This window comes from Uloborus diversus, chromosome 6 (assembly GCF_026930045.1).
Source record: "Uloborus diversus isolate 005 chromosome 6, Udiv.v.3.1, whole genome shotgun sequence".
NCBI classification, from domain to species: domain Eukaryota; kingdom Metazoa; phylum Arthropoda; class Arachnida; order Araneae; family Uloboridae; genus Uloborus; species Uloborus diversus.
The window spans coordinates 69,539,969-69,553,514 of record NC_072736.1 but is presented as its reverse complement, the minus strand read 5'-3'; the positions used below and the strand labels follow the sequence as shown (position 1 = coordinate 69,553,514).

Here is a 13,546-nt window from a genome sequence, read left to right as displayed (position 1 = left end):
TTACAAGCTTTCAGTTATACTATTAGGTACCGAAACACTAAGGATCACGGAAACGCAGATGCTCTGTCAAGATTGCCATTGTCAACCGGGAAGGTAGAGCATATTATAGATGCAGATGCAGCTAACATTTTACAAGTTGAAGTGCTTCCGATTACGGCAAGTGAAATTGCTAAAGCGACCAAAGTTGACAGCAAACTGTTTGAACTTTATGAAAGTTTACGAACTGGAACTGAGCTGCCTTTACCCTGGAAAGGTAAAGAATCCGAATTTTCTTTGCAACAAGGATGCATTATGTATGGTCATCGAGTTTGCATTCCCCAGAAGTACCATAAAGCTGTCTTGGAGGAGCTCCATGTAGGACACCCAGGAATTGTTAAAATGAAAGCCCTCGCAAGAAGTTTCTGCTATTGGCAGGGTATAGATTCGAGCATAACTAGTTTTGTCCAAAATTGTGCTGCTTGCTTGTCAACTAGAAATGACCCATCAAGAATCAAGCGACATCCGTGGGAATGGCCGAATGGCCCATGGCAAAGGATTCATGTCGACTTTGCTGGTCCATTTATGGGGAAAATGTTTCTAGTGGTTGTTGATGCATTTTCTAAATGGGTGGAGGTAATGCCAATGAAGAATATTACATCGAACTTAACAATTGAATACTTAAGAGTTCTATTTGCCCATTATGGACTTCCATTGACGGTTGTGAGCGATAATGGTCGAAGTTTCACAAGTTACGAATTTCGTCAATTCCTGAAAATGAATGGCATTAAGCATAGACCTTCTGCTCCTTATCATCCTGCTACGAATGGGCAAGCAGAAAAGTTAGTTCAAGGTTTTAAAGCATCATTGAAATCTAGTCAAAGCGATCCTGGAGATATTAATGTGAAACTCCTGAGATATTTGATGCAGTATCGTATAACCCCACACACATTAACAGGTGAAACTCCAAGTTTCTTGTTTTTGAAACGATGTATTCGTACCAGGCTCGATATTTTGAAACCTAATGTAAGAGAACATGTGATGCAAAAGCAAAGCTCTCACTGCTTGACAGAAGAAATTACACGTGAGTTTGTCGAAGGGGAGAAGGTAGCCGTGAGTAATTATGCAGGACCGCCTAAATGGAAGATAGGTACTGTGATCAACCGTGATGGATCTTTGAATTATAGCGTACAAGTCGGAAATGAAATATGGAAACGACATGTTGACCAGCTAAGGAAGTGTGGACAATCCTTGGAAACAACTGGATCAACACTTGAAAATTGTGTTCCTACAATTTCAGAAAGTACTGAGGAACCAGAGGCAATATCTGATTCAAGTGGGGTAGAAAAGCCTGATCTTTCTATTCCTGCATCAGAAGCCTCATCAACCCCGATACCTGTGCCTACACCTGAGCCGAGCCTAGAAGTTCCTTCCCCGACTACTGTGCCATTGCGACGCTCGACCAGAATTAGGAAAGCACCTAAGAGACTTGGTTTGTAACGTTATATTTAGTCGCAGAGGGACTGTTGTGTCTTGAACCTGGCAACAAGTATTTATTAATATTTTACCAAGCTGTGTTAAGTTGTGGTTGCCATGGTTTCCGTTTGAGTTCCATTCTTATTCGCAAAATTATTAGATTATGTATCTGTAGTGTTCATGTTGTAGAATTGTAAAATAAATGTTTGTCGTGTGTGAATCGTATCCTTATAGTTATTGCTAAACACGACAGGGATCAAGTATCCCCAGTCTCCTCTATAGTGCCAAAAGGGATATACATAGACATCACACGTAATCACATTTCCTGCAAATGCACTATCACAGTTTACAGATTTCACCAAAGAAGAGCTCTTTTCATCCCTCCCCCCTTCTCCCAATCCATCGATTTTCTAAACCTCCAATTCATAAAAAGCAATCTCCCAACTACAGCTCATATTTAACTTCGCGCCAATGTTATAATCACTTCGAAACGGGAGCTCCAGTTGGGTGGTTTGAAGGTTTGTCAGGGCCTTCAACAAAGTTAAAAGTTGAATAGAAGCTAGTTAGCGTGATGTATGAGACGGCAAGTTCCACCTCCAGCTACGGTTTCGCTCCCCCAGAAAGTTCCCGAGATATATACAGCTAGGGGTAATTCTCAAAATCGGAGACTTTTTTTAAAAAATAAAATCTTTAAATATTATTTCTAGAAAGATTTTTGAAAAAAAAAAAAAATTGCTGATAAAGTGTCCTGTACTTGTTGTCAGCAGGGATAAAGATTTAAATTTTCACTTAAAAAAAAAAAAAAAAAAAAATATATATATATATATATATATATGATTTAATTGACTATCATTTTGGCATGGACAGAAAAATCCACGCTCATAACAAGTTAAAAATAAACGAGATTATAAACCATACAATAACTACAGCACAAAATTCCTGTCGGTGACATTCGAACATACCCAAGTTACACGAAAATCAATAAAATAATATTTTTAATTGCGAGTTTATTTTGAAAATTGCTATGTATTCTAATGACATAGAAAAATCCATGCTGATGACAGATTTGAACTTAAATGAGATTATTAACGATACACTAACCCATGCTAATGACAGATTTGTACTTAAAGGAGATTATTAACCATACACTAATCCATGCTAATGAAAGAATCTGAAAATTATTCGTAATACAATAATAGCAACGCAAAATTCCTTTCTGTTTCATTCAAACATACCAAAGTTACTTAAAATCAGTAAAAAATATTGTAATAACAAATTTATTATAAGAATTACTATCTAATGTTTTACTTTTGTTCTGGACCTAGCACAGATGCTTCTATTGGAACACCACTACTCTAAAAGGGCTTACAAAAAGAATTTTTTTTTTTTAAACTGTTTCTTGTTTGGGGGTAAAAAATAAATGTGGATTAATAATAGGGCTGGGCGATATACCGATATGCCGTCCTATATCGATCTATATCTACTACCGCGATAACGATTTTTAGATTTCTATTCTTCTGATATATCGTTTGAAAAGAAAATACGGGACTTAATTACGGAGAAATTAAAATAATGACTTAAAAATACGTAACCTTTCAGAGCTCTGTGTGATGGGTGAGTGTTTGAAATTTCAAGATATTTTCTGCATTCTCCAAAGAGTTATTTAATTTTTAATTATAGTAAAAGGGAAAAATTCACAAGGCCACCGAAGGTAAATGTGGGCCCCTTTGTCAGTTTGGTCTTTGGATCCTCTCTCCCTATAAAGTTTTCAAAACTTATACTACTTCCATTCAGAGCTGGGTCCTTCCAAAGATCCCCACTTTCTTTCTGACAAAGCTGACATGGCCTCTCGTGAACCCCATAAAAGTGAACATGTATTGTTTAAGAAAGCATCCTAATGCAACAATTACAAATTAACCAATTGAGGTATCAAAACGAGTCATAGTTCAAATTGAACATAAACCATTGATATTGCGCTGAATAAAATGTTTAAGAAAAATACTGAACAGAATTATTTTTATTTAAAAAAAAAAATGAAAAACGAAAAAATCCTAATAAGAATACTTATGACGAAAGCTAGTCTACGCATCCACAACGTATGAAATTTAAATTTTCTTAGACTTCTCCGGGATCCCTCATCAGATTCAGACAAAATTAACATGGGACCATCTGGAAAGTGTACCCTTCCAAACAAAGAGAATTTTTCAAATCGGTCCAGTATTCTTGGAGCAATACGAAAACATACATAAAAAGTCGCAAGATGAAATCATAACCTTCTTTTTTGAAGTCCCCCCCCCCCGGTTAAAAATGATATTACAATACACTTCCAAACAAGTTCCTTCTTCTGTTACAATGCAGGATTACGTTTTGAAGTTAGAATCACGACAGCAAAAAGCGAAACGTCCCCGGATGGGCTGAAACCAGCAACTAGATTTGGAACCACCAATTGCGATTTGCAAAAAAATTAATAAAAGTAATAATTAATAAATAAAAAAAAAATTATGATAATGGAGAGACTTAACAATATACTTCTAACTCCCCTCCTTTTACAAAGAATAATATTAGAGTACGTATACTTTATTTGTTTAAGGAAAAAACAAAACGAACTCACCCCCGAGTGAGCTGGAACCACCAAATGAGATTTTGAAAAAAAAAAAAAACGTAATAATAACAATAATAATTTAATAAAATATTGATACTTTAGAATACACTTATAACTCACCTCCTTTATACAATGCAGACTATATTTACATTAGTTTTGTTTATTTAGGAAAATAATAAGAAAGAAGCGCCCCCGGGTGGGCTCGAACCACCAACCTTTCGGTTAACAGCCGAACGCGCTAGCCGATTGCGCCACGGAGGCCTTGCCAGAGGAGAAAAGTGTAACAAGCTGTTAAGTGTAACTGCGGGTATCTTTCTCTAGTAATGTTTTTGCATAAATAAAGATCAAGATTCAATGGATCAAGATTAATTTCATCACTGTATGTCACGATTGAATTAATAAGAATAAGTAAAGGTTGAAAACATCCTGGTTTCGTTAGGGAACAATATTTTTGCTCAAATCTTTAAAAAAAAAAAAAAAAAACTAAAGTTTCAGATTTTATTGCATTAAAAAAGAAAAAAAAACCAAACTAAAGTTTTTTATTATCATTTTAGGGATGATAATAATATTACGATGCATAAGAATAAGATGATTTTTATCATACAATTTACGTTATCAGGACCTTCTGACATGTAAATCTGTGGATGATCTTTTATTTTTTTTTTTTCGATCCATTGATCAATAAATAAATGAATACGTAATTTTAAAAAATGAATTATTTTCTTCAAAACTAAAATAATAATAATATAATGATAGTAAGACAGTATTGCTTCAAAATAGAGAAATTTAAAATTTTCTTTATTTCAGAAGAAAAGAAAACGATAATGCAAAACTAATTTTATATTTATTTTATTATTTGTTTATTTATTTGTTTTTACACGAGAAAAATATCGGGAAGGAAAAGAGTTTTCCGAAATTTTGAAATAAACTAACTAAAGGTGGATCCAAATACAAAACTGGAAATTGTGAGCATTCAGTGAACTTATCCTAATTTGTGTCTGTGTACAATGACTATGATTTTTAAGTCCGTCCAAGCCAAGACTCGCGAACGTCAAATCAAAAGTAGTAGTAAAATGTTGTAACTGATGGTATTCGTGCCTGTTCCGGCCCAGCGCAATTTATTTGAATTAAACTGAACAATTGAAAATGTTTATAAAGCATTTACTCTGCGCAACAGTGGCGGACCAAAAAAAAAAACGGTATCACTTGCAAAAATGCATTTAAAAGAATTTCACAAGAAAAAGAGAGCACACTTGTCCTGTTACTTTTGTTTTTGTCAAATAAAAGGCATGCTCCAGCTGTCATGTTTCAATTAAAATTTAATCACCGGTGCATTTAGAGGACCAACAACAAATTGATGAAATCACAAATGTTTTTTGATCATTCTTCATCATAAATAGCTGAGAATAGGTAAATGCGTTTCCTTTACAAGATATTATATCTTGTAAAGGACACCTATTTTGAAATAAATTTATGTATCCAAAATCCTTAAGTCTAACAGAAAACAGGAAGGTACATTTATTACAGTTTGTTTAATAGTCTTTATTCCTTGATGATCTTTATTTCATAATAAAATTTATGTTTCACTAAATTCGCTCTATATCCTAAGAAACGGCCTTTATAAGGATGTTAAGGCTGAATTCGCTAGAATAAAAATAATAGCAAGGTGAAATAAACCAAAATTCCCATAATTTACAATTACAATGAGATTTTCCGATCTCTTCGAAATTTGATAAGCACAACACTCACACTTTCACAGAGAGCATTGAACTAATGTCAGCTTGATGTCTTCACCTAAGTGATATCAACCGCTGAATTGCTGCCGCCATATCTGTTGATCTTCCACCTTTTGGTACAGCAGCCGTCCAGCTGTTGAACAGTTTTCTCAATTAACTGATAAATGTTTTAATTCCGTTGTCCTTCCGCGAGATGGGGTGCTTATCACTATACAATCAACAACTCAAACGTATCTCCGATTAGAGATCTGTTGAATCATTTGTCATATTTTTGATAATAAAGACATTCTCATCTGAGCGCAGTCAATCTAGTTGAGTGCATATCTCACCCCTTATTGGGAAAGGTAGCATTGTGCTCCTTGGAGGAATTCGTTTATGTTTTGGCGCATGGAACTTACAAGTTTATGTGCACTTTATATTCCATTCTCTATACATATAATTTGTATATTTCTGTACCTCTGAGCCAGATTGACGTAAGTCCAAAAATTTGCGATTTTCGGTTTATTAGTGCATTATATGTAGAAGCCTATTCCGCATCGAGCAGTGAGAACGTAGTTCTTGGAAAAAAAAAAAATCCTTTTCATTTTTTTTTACCGGGATTAAAAGAGCTCGCGTCCCACCCTTTGCTTGCGCCAGAAAAAGGCTTCTCCTCTCTGCTGTAAAATTATCGTAATGTGACTTACGTCGTTCTGGCTCTGAGGTACAGATTTCATAGATGTAGAAATGTGTTTATTCTTCATAAAGGGTGTTTTTTTAGAAGTAGAGAACTTTAGGTTCAAATAAAACACAATTAAATGTTGTTAATTGCCATGAATGTTGCTTTATTCGAAAGGTGATTCTATGCCATTTTTATTTAAATATGATTTCTAGCATATGGCCACCTCGGCTGGCTCGGAGAAAGTCCAATTTTCTCACTTTTTGCAGCAATAGAGGCCGTATGTCAGTAATAAGGTGGCGAATGTTCTCTTCCAAGGTGTCAAACGTCTGTGGCTTATCGGTGCATATCAGAGACTCCACATAGCCCCACAAAAAGTAGTCCAGCGGTGTTAAATCGCATGATCTTGCAGACCAATTCACGGGTCCATTACGCGAAATTATTCGTTCACCGAACGTTTCTTTCAATAAATCAATTGTGACACGCGCTGTGTGGCATGTTGCACCGCCTTGTTGTCTATTCATGATGAAATGGCAAACCGAACTGAACACAAAAGAAGTGACAGCTATCATGGCACACATATCAAACAGTGTTGCCAACTTAGAGTTCTATACCTTTAAAAAAACACCCTTTAGGTTTTCGTGCAAGCTTTTTGCCATTTTAAGAACCATACTGTTAAAAAAATCCTGAAATTTTACCGTAAAAGTTACTGGCATTCATGTTGCTAGTAACTTCTACCGTAAACTATTTTACTGTAAAGTTTTACGTTAGAATAAACGAGAGTTAAAAAACGCAAAATGCGAGCAGTAGGATTGAACTCGGGACCTTTGTATTGGCAGTTGGCCTTGCTTACCACTATACGAGTTATAACACAACCAGGTTGTTATGTACTTCTCTCTGCAAGTCAGGTGGTGTATCAATTGGCGCTGCAACCGTTTATTTTTTTCGGTACAATTTACTGTTTTTTTTTTCTGTACTGTAAACACTCCGTTTTACAGAAAGGTGTGTATACCATGAAATTTTCCTGAACTTTTAACAGTGTAGAGCATTTCCATCATAGAGGTGGTGTCCTTTCGGTTATTTGACACCACTATCGACAGTTCACCGATCACTGCTTGAGGATTTTGACTCCCAGTTTCCTACCAGATGGAGACACCTGGGCTCTCACGATGCGACATTTAACTTCGCTGAATGCATCCAATCGAATTAGACACTCACATAATCTTTGACATGCTGCATAATCACATAACTATGTATGTGTCATGAACATGGACGATTTTCTACATCTCAAAAAAGCCCGACTGGAACCTGTCTCGAACCCGCAGCCTTGAGCTGTGAGGCCAACACAACTTCAACAACAACGTGTCTTAGAATTAATAAAAAATACACTAAAAATTCATTAAAAAGTCATGCACTTAAAAAGCATTATTTTTAACACGCGTATAAGTAGACACATTATAAGTAGAGGTATCCACATTTCTTTTGAGTTATTAAAAAACAACTACCATTTCACGTGGACGTACAAAAAACCGTGTGATGTACACATCACTTTTTTGTTCTTATGATTTTGAAATTTTGCATGGAAACTCTCTGCGAGGATTTTAACTTGCAGTTTGCGAGATCTGTTATTACATTGTAGACGCTTGTTTGTTTTTACATTCGTAGCAAAGTAATATCAATTGATGGGTTTGCAAAAATAATCAAATAGAACGAAGTGATCAAAAATTACATTTCAATCTTTTTATCCTATTATTTTCAAACTCTGGTTAATACCCAACTTCACAGTTAAGTTAAGATGACAATGCACTCTCATCATCTCACCTGAATATTCATTTAAAAAATTTATAAAACAAGTATGAATTAGAACAACGCTCATGACGCATGTTCTTCAATGTACTCGCATAATTTTCTTTCTATTCAAAATATGTTTGCTTCTTTTGATACGTCAGCTAAGGAGGTTCACACACTTTCATTAAAAAGATATCTATTGCACATAAACTTATCAAAATAAATTTTTATTGCTCATTATACTTGTGTATCAAATTTTACGTGAAAAAAGTATTTTAAGTAGAACGCATTTATTAAATAAAACAATCTTAAAAATTATCTTTCCCCAAAATTTTCATATGGGTTGTTATTCAAAACTACTAATAGTAGATAGAATGAAATTCCGTCAAACTTTATGTCTTTTGCCAAAAACTGAAGCATACAGAAAATTGAAGCGAACAGTTATCATTAACTAAATCGAAGCTTTCAAAATTAATTAATATGTTATTGAAAATTAGTTAACACTCAGATATTTTGCAAACAGCAACTGAGACGGTAATTAATATTTTACATAGAACGCATTTTGGCCCTGATCGAGAAAATATTCAGATATCGTCTGCTCCCATCTTGCTCTTACCTCCTACTCACTTTCCAGACAAAACCCATTTTAATTTTCCACGCATAACATTCTATAGGGGTTAGTTTAGAATCTTTTGAACATCCATTACGCATTGTTAAGGTCTTGATTATGCCAAAGAGCACTATTTCTTTCAACTCCAAACAACATTACGCACTTGGGAAAATGTGGAAAAATTTGCAGAATAGGCTGTTCTCCAGGATCCAGAACGGGCAAGAATACCTGAGAGAGTTATGGAAGCCCTTCTTTCCAAAAAGGGAAAACGCTCCCACACGAAATCATAATTAACGACTCGTAAAAGTGCCTCCCGAAATCCCTTTTAGTCCCTGAAGTAACCTCCGGCGAGCATCGGGGCACAAGTTCTTTCACCAAAAACTTGCTGGGTTCAAAGGGTTTTCCAAAACGCTGAAACTCGTCAAGTAATTGATCTTCATTAGGGAGGGGGAATGCGCAACTGTAATCTAATTCATTTGTTTTGTGGTAGTTTTGCCCATTTGCCGACTGAGTGTGGTGAAATTGCGGCAGAGGGCGCTTGTGGATGTTCCGGGGCACGTGCTTGGAATGATGAAACAAAAGAGAGCTGGAACGATTAGTGGATGGATAGAGCGAAAGAAAAAGGGAAAGGAAGCAGAGAGGCTTTCATAGATTGTTTAGATTTGTTCGAAGGCTAAATTGGTGTTTTCTTGATAGCGGTGTTGGGAAAATGGTCTATTTCTGCTTTGCTGGAGTTAAAGAAATTACTTGAGTGAAAGCGAAGTTCAAAAGATGCATCTCGGTCAGTTCCGAATCAATTTATTTACTTCGATAGTTCTCTTTGTATATCTAGATCTCTTTCATTAAATTATTCTTTCAGGTAACATAACTTGCATCTTAAACCATCAGACTTCGTTATCATACGAATTAAGTACTTTCGCTTTGACTTTGAAAACAACTACCCACAAAAGAAAAATCTAGAAAACTTATGTGCCTTAAAAGTTTCTAATTGAGTGTGAAGAAATCAATAAGGACGTATGAATGCTTCGTTTGCCCTATCGATTAACTCCATAAAACAAAAAGTTGAGAAAAGTGTTGAAGAAAATGGCGTTATCCATAGGAATAAATGTACCCTCGGGTTCCATTTTCTGTCGTCACATGGTGATGGTCAGAAATGTACTAAACCAAAACTTTAGTACAAATTCATACTACACGTCAATGGAGCACTATTAAAGCTGAAATAAGGAAATTTTTAAAAAGTTGAGTTAATCAATTCGGCAAATGAAGCTTTCATGTCTCAATCCAAGAAATGTTAGTAGATGAATAAATGTTTTGCAAGCATATCAAAGTTTTTTTTTTTTTTTTAAAACTAAATGAAAATTACTATAGGGTCATTCCAGCGTTACGTGTGTGATTTTTTGACACCATTTCGTTGCAAATGACAATAAAAACCAATATGATATTTTAAAAATATTTCTTAGCAGTTTCTACTGGATTAACAGAAGATATGTAAGAATTTTTAGGTACTCAGAAAATCTGAACTCGTGTGACTCAGAAAATCTAAAAATTAGCTATACCTTATACTATTTTGTAATTTCCTGTGAAGTTTTAAAAGGTAAAGGTACAGTATTTTTGTGCATGTGTCTAAGTATACAGAGTAAGTAGGGGAGACCGGGGCTAGTATGCGCAGGGGTAAGTGTGCGAATGTTAAATAATTTTCTCGTTTTTGGTTTGACAGTTCTGAGTGAGCTGTCACGTAACCACGTAGATGCCTTGCTACTGTCAGTGTATTTTCATTGAAATCTGCCAAACCAAACGTGTTGCACAAGAGACAGTTGTTTTTTCGCAGTGCTAAGTAATTTTTTTCATCCTTAGTTATTTTCTCATAAAACATATAATAGTATTAGAGTAATTTACCCAAACTTATTAATATTGAAAGCCCATGCTTCTACGGAACAAATGACGTCCTATTAAAATTATTTTATGAAATCATTTTTCAACCAGTATAACTTGATTTCAATACGGCGAGTTGGAGCTTAGGCAAACTTTTTTCGGGGTAAGTGTACGAATCGCATACTTGCCACAATTTAAGTTTTTAAAGTCAAATCATTAAATAATTGAAAATAAAATTCTGTAAATTGTTAATTTAACAAAATAATTGCATTAGTTATACTATTTCTGAGCTTATCATTTCTTACAGACATGCTTATACAATTGCCAACATAAGTGCTCTTCTTTCCGGAAATGAGAAAATGCAAAAGAAAAAACAGCAACGAGAAAATCGCACCAGCTGTAATGCTGCATGTATGGTACATCCCCTAGTGGGTGATGACAGCTGAAATGTTTCCAGATTTCTGAAAGAATTTTGCTAAAAACACTAGATGTTCAAAAAAAAAAACTATGAATCTCTTACTAAAAATTGACGACTCCCACGTCAATAGAAGGGCTTGATTTTTGTAAGAAAACTACTACACTACTAAAAATAATAATAACACTACTGTCTTTCCAACCACATTGCATTATTATCCGTCTGACTGGCACAGAAAAGTCGCGTCTGTGGTGATAAATATTGTATTCTGTTTTTTATCCTGCGTATGTAAAAGGATAGTGCTTTTTATTTCTTTCTTTCTTTTCCTTTGCAATTTTTTTTTTTGCACGGACATTCACTGCACTAGATATTACTTTTTATTGCTTACCTTTAAACGTTTAGATACGGTAATTAAGAACTATTAATCCTTAAATCATAGTCAACTTAACAAATTTATTGCACAAAAGAACCGAAAATGCACCACTGTACCAAAGATGAACCATTTAAATGGCATTTGGAATATGTATTTAATTTTCATTTTATTTTCTCTAAAATACAGCGGTTTTTTTTTAAGTTTAATAATTTAATTAGTACCATTTACTTGGTATTACAATTCAATTATGTGTTCAATTGATATTACAATTGTACACATTTTTTACTACGCAATATTTTGTTTTTTGACGATTGCTTATGTGGCATAATTTTTAAAACATTACGATTCTTTAGAGGTTTTTTATTTTTTGTACGGCAATGCAAAGTTACAACCTTTTAGAAACACGGAACAATCAAGTATTATAGGGCATGGAAGCATATAAACTCGAAATGGGGGGGGGGACTTGGTTGCAGGTCTTTGATCTCAAAACTTTTTATATTTATCAGAAACAAAATTATTTTTTCTCTTTTCTCCAATGTCAAATGTGCATATGGTGAGCACAAAAATATAAGAAGAAAACTATAACAGTCCCCGTTGTTTAAAAATATTTGTTCTAGACATTGGCAACAACAGTTTGCAGTCGAGAACAGAGAACGGACATTCTCAATTGATCGAGCACAGGGTCGGGTCATACGGTTACGGTCAGGAAGCGAGCCGCCGTTATCCGATAATTACCTCCCCGGTGAAAACGCAATTAAAACACTTGATCAGTTATTCCAATAAGTTGTCGGACAGCTGTGAAGTTGGTCTGACAGAGTAGGGGGTATAGATGCGATAAGAGATCGATCCTTTTGTAGGTTAATATTGAAGTTCACACGCAACTCATGCTTTTCTTGTAGGGCCTTAGGGGGATGTCTGGTAAGTAAAGACTCATGCAGCAAGGTATTTTTTATCTGACATTTTTCAGAATTGGGAATGCGTACGATTTGTTTTAATGCACAACTGAAGTTAATTTTCAAGCAATGAACATTTTCCAGCTTGAGTAGTCAATTTTGTTTTTTAAATCTTGTTGATTTTAGCATTGTTCAATTGTTCACAAATTTAAAATCTTTTGCATGCAATTCAGCCAGTTTTTTTCTCATTGTCTTGGGCAGCTAGGCAGTAACTTAATAAAAGATTTTCTGTGCTTTTCAGCTCAGTTTTTTTTTTTTGGTTGTGACGTGTGCTGCCACAAGTTTTTTTTTCCAAAGAAGAATATTAAGAAGAATTTTGTGCGCAACCCATGCAGTCAGTTTTATGATCGTTGACGTGAGCTATCACATTTTGTTTTTGCAAACACAGTAATATTAAGAATTTTGTAATCAATTCATCCAGTTTTCAGCTTGTTGACATGGATTTCCACAATTTTTTTTCATGTACATTAGAATTTTCTATACATTTCAGGTTGATCTCTACTTTCTGACATATGGCGCCAGAAATTTTTTCTGGGCAAGAATGTTACAAAGCATTTTCTTTGTAATTCAACCAATTTTCATCTGGGTGACGAGGGCTGGTTCAAGTTTTTTTATATGTATACAATAGCATTAGGAAGACTTTTCTTTGCTATTCAGCCAGTTTTCTGCTATTTGACATGGGTTACCACTATCTCTAGATAAAAACGCTAAGAAGGAAAAAATGCATTATTTGAGTAAATCGAGGTTTTATAACTGACTTTTAAGCTTTTAGCCGTCAGGTTCAAATCATAATTCATTAATTGATAGCTAATTTAGTTTTTTTTTTCAGTCCCACTCACTTTGTTTTTTTCTGTTTAGAGAGAAATGTTGGGAAAAAGTACCAGAAAAATGTGTGAGAATTAGTAAGAGAAATTGAAGAGAGAGAGAGCGAATTGTGTGTGTATGTGTGTGTGTAAGAGTTGCATCAATTAGGGTAAATGTTGTGACAGCTTGGTTGCATACTGACTGAAAGCAACATAGTTAACCCCAGTTCTTCGGGACTTTTGATGAGTTTTACAATAGTTTTGATCTGTGTGAATTTTCCCAACGT

General features: G+C 34.7%; 1 non-coding gene across 1 annotated transcript; it reads right to left on the bottom strand.

The window, feature by feature from the left end:
- Positions 1 to 4,241: 4,241 nt before the first annotated feature.
- On the bottom strand, positions 4,242 to 4,315 carry Trnan-guu (transfer RNA asparagine (anticodon GUU)). The gene has a single exon. It is a non-coding gene; the product is annotated as a tRNA-Asn (tRNA).
- Between the last annotated feature and the right edge of the window lie 9,231 nt (positions 4,316 to 13,546).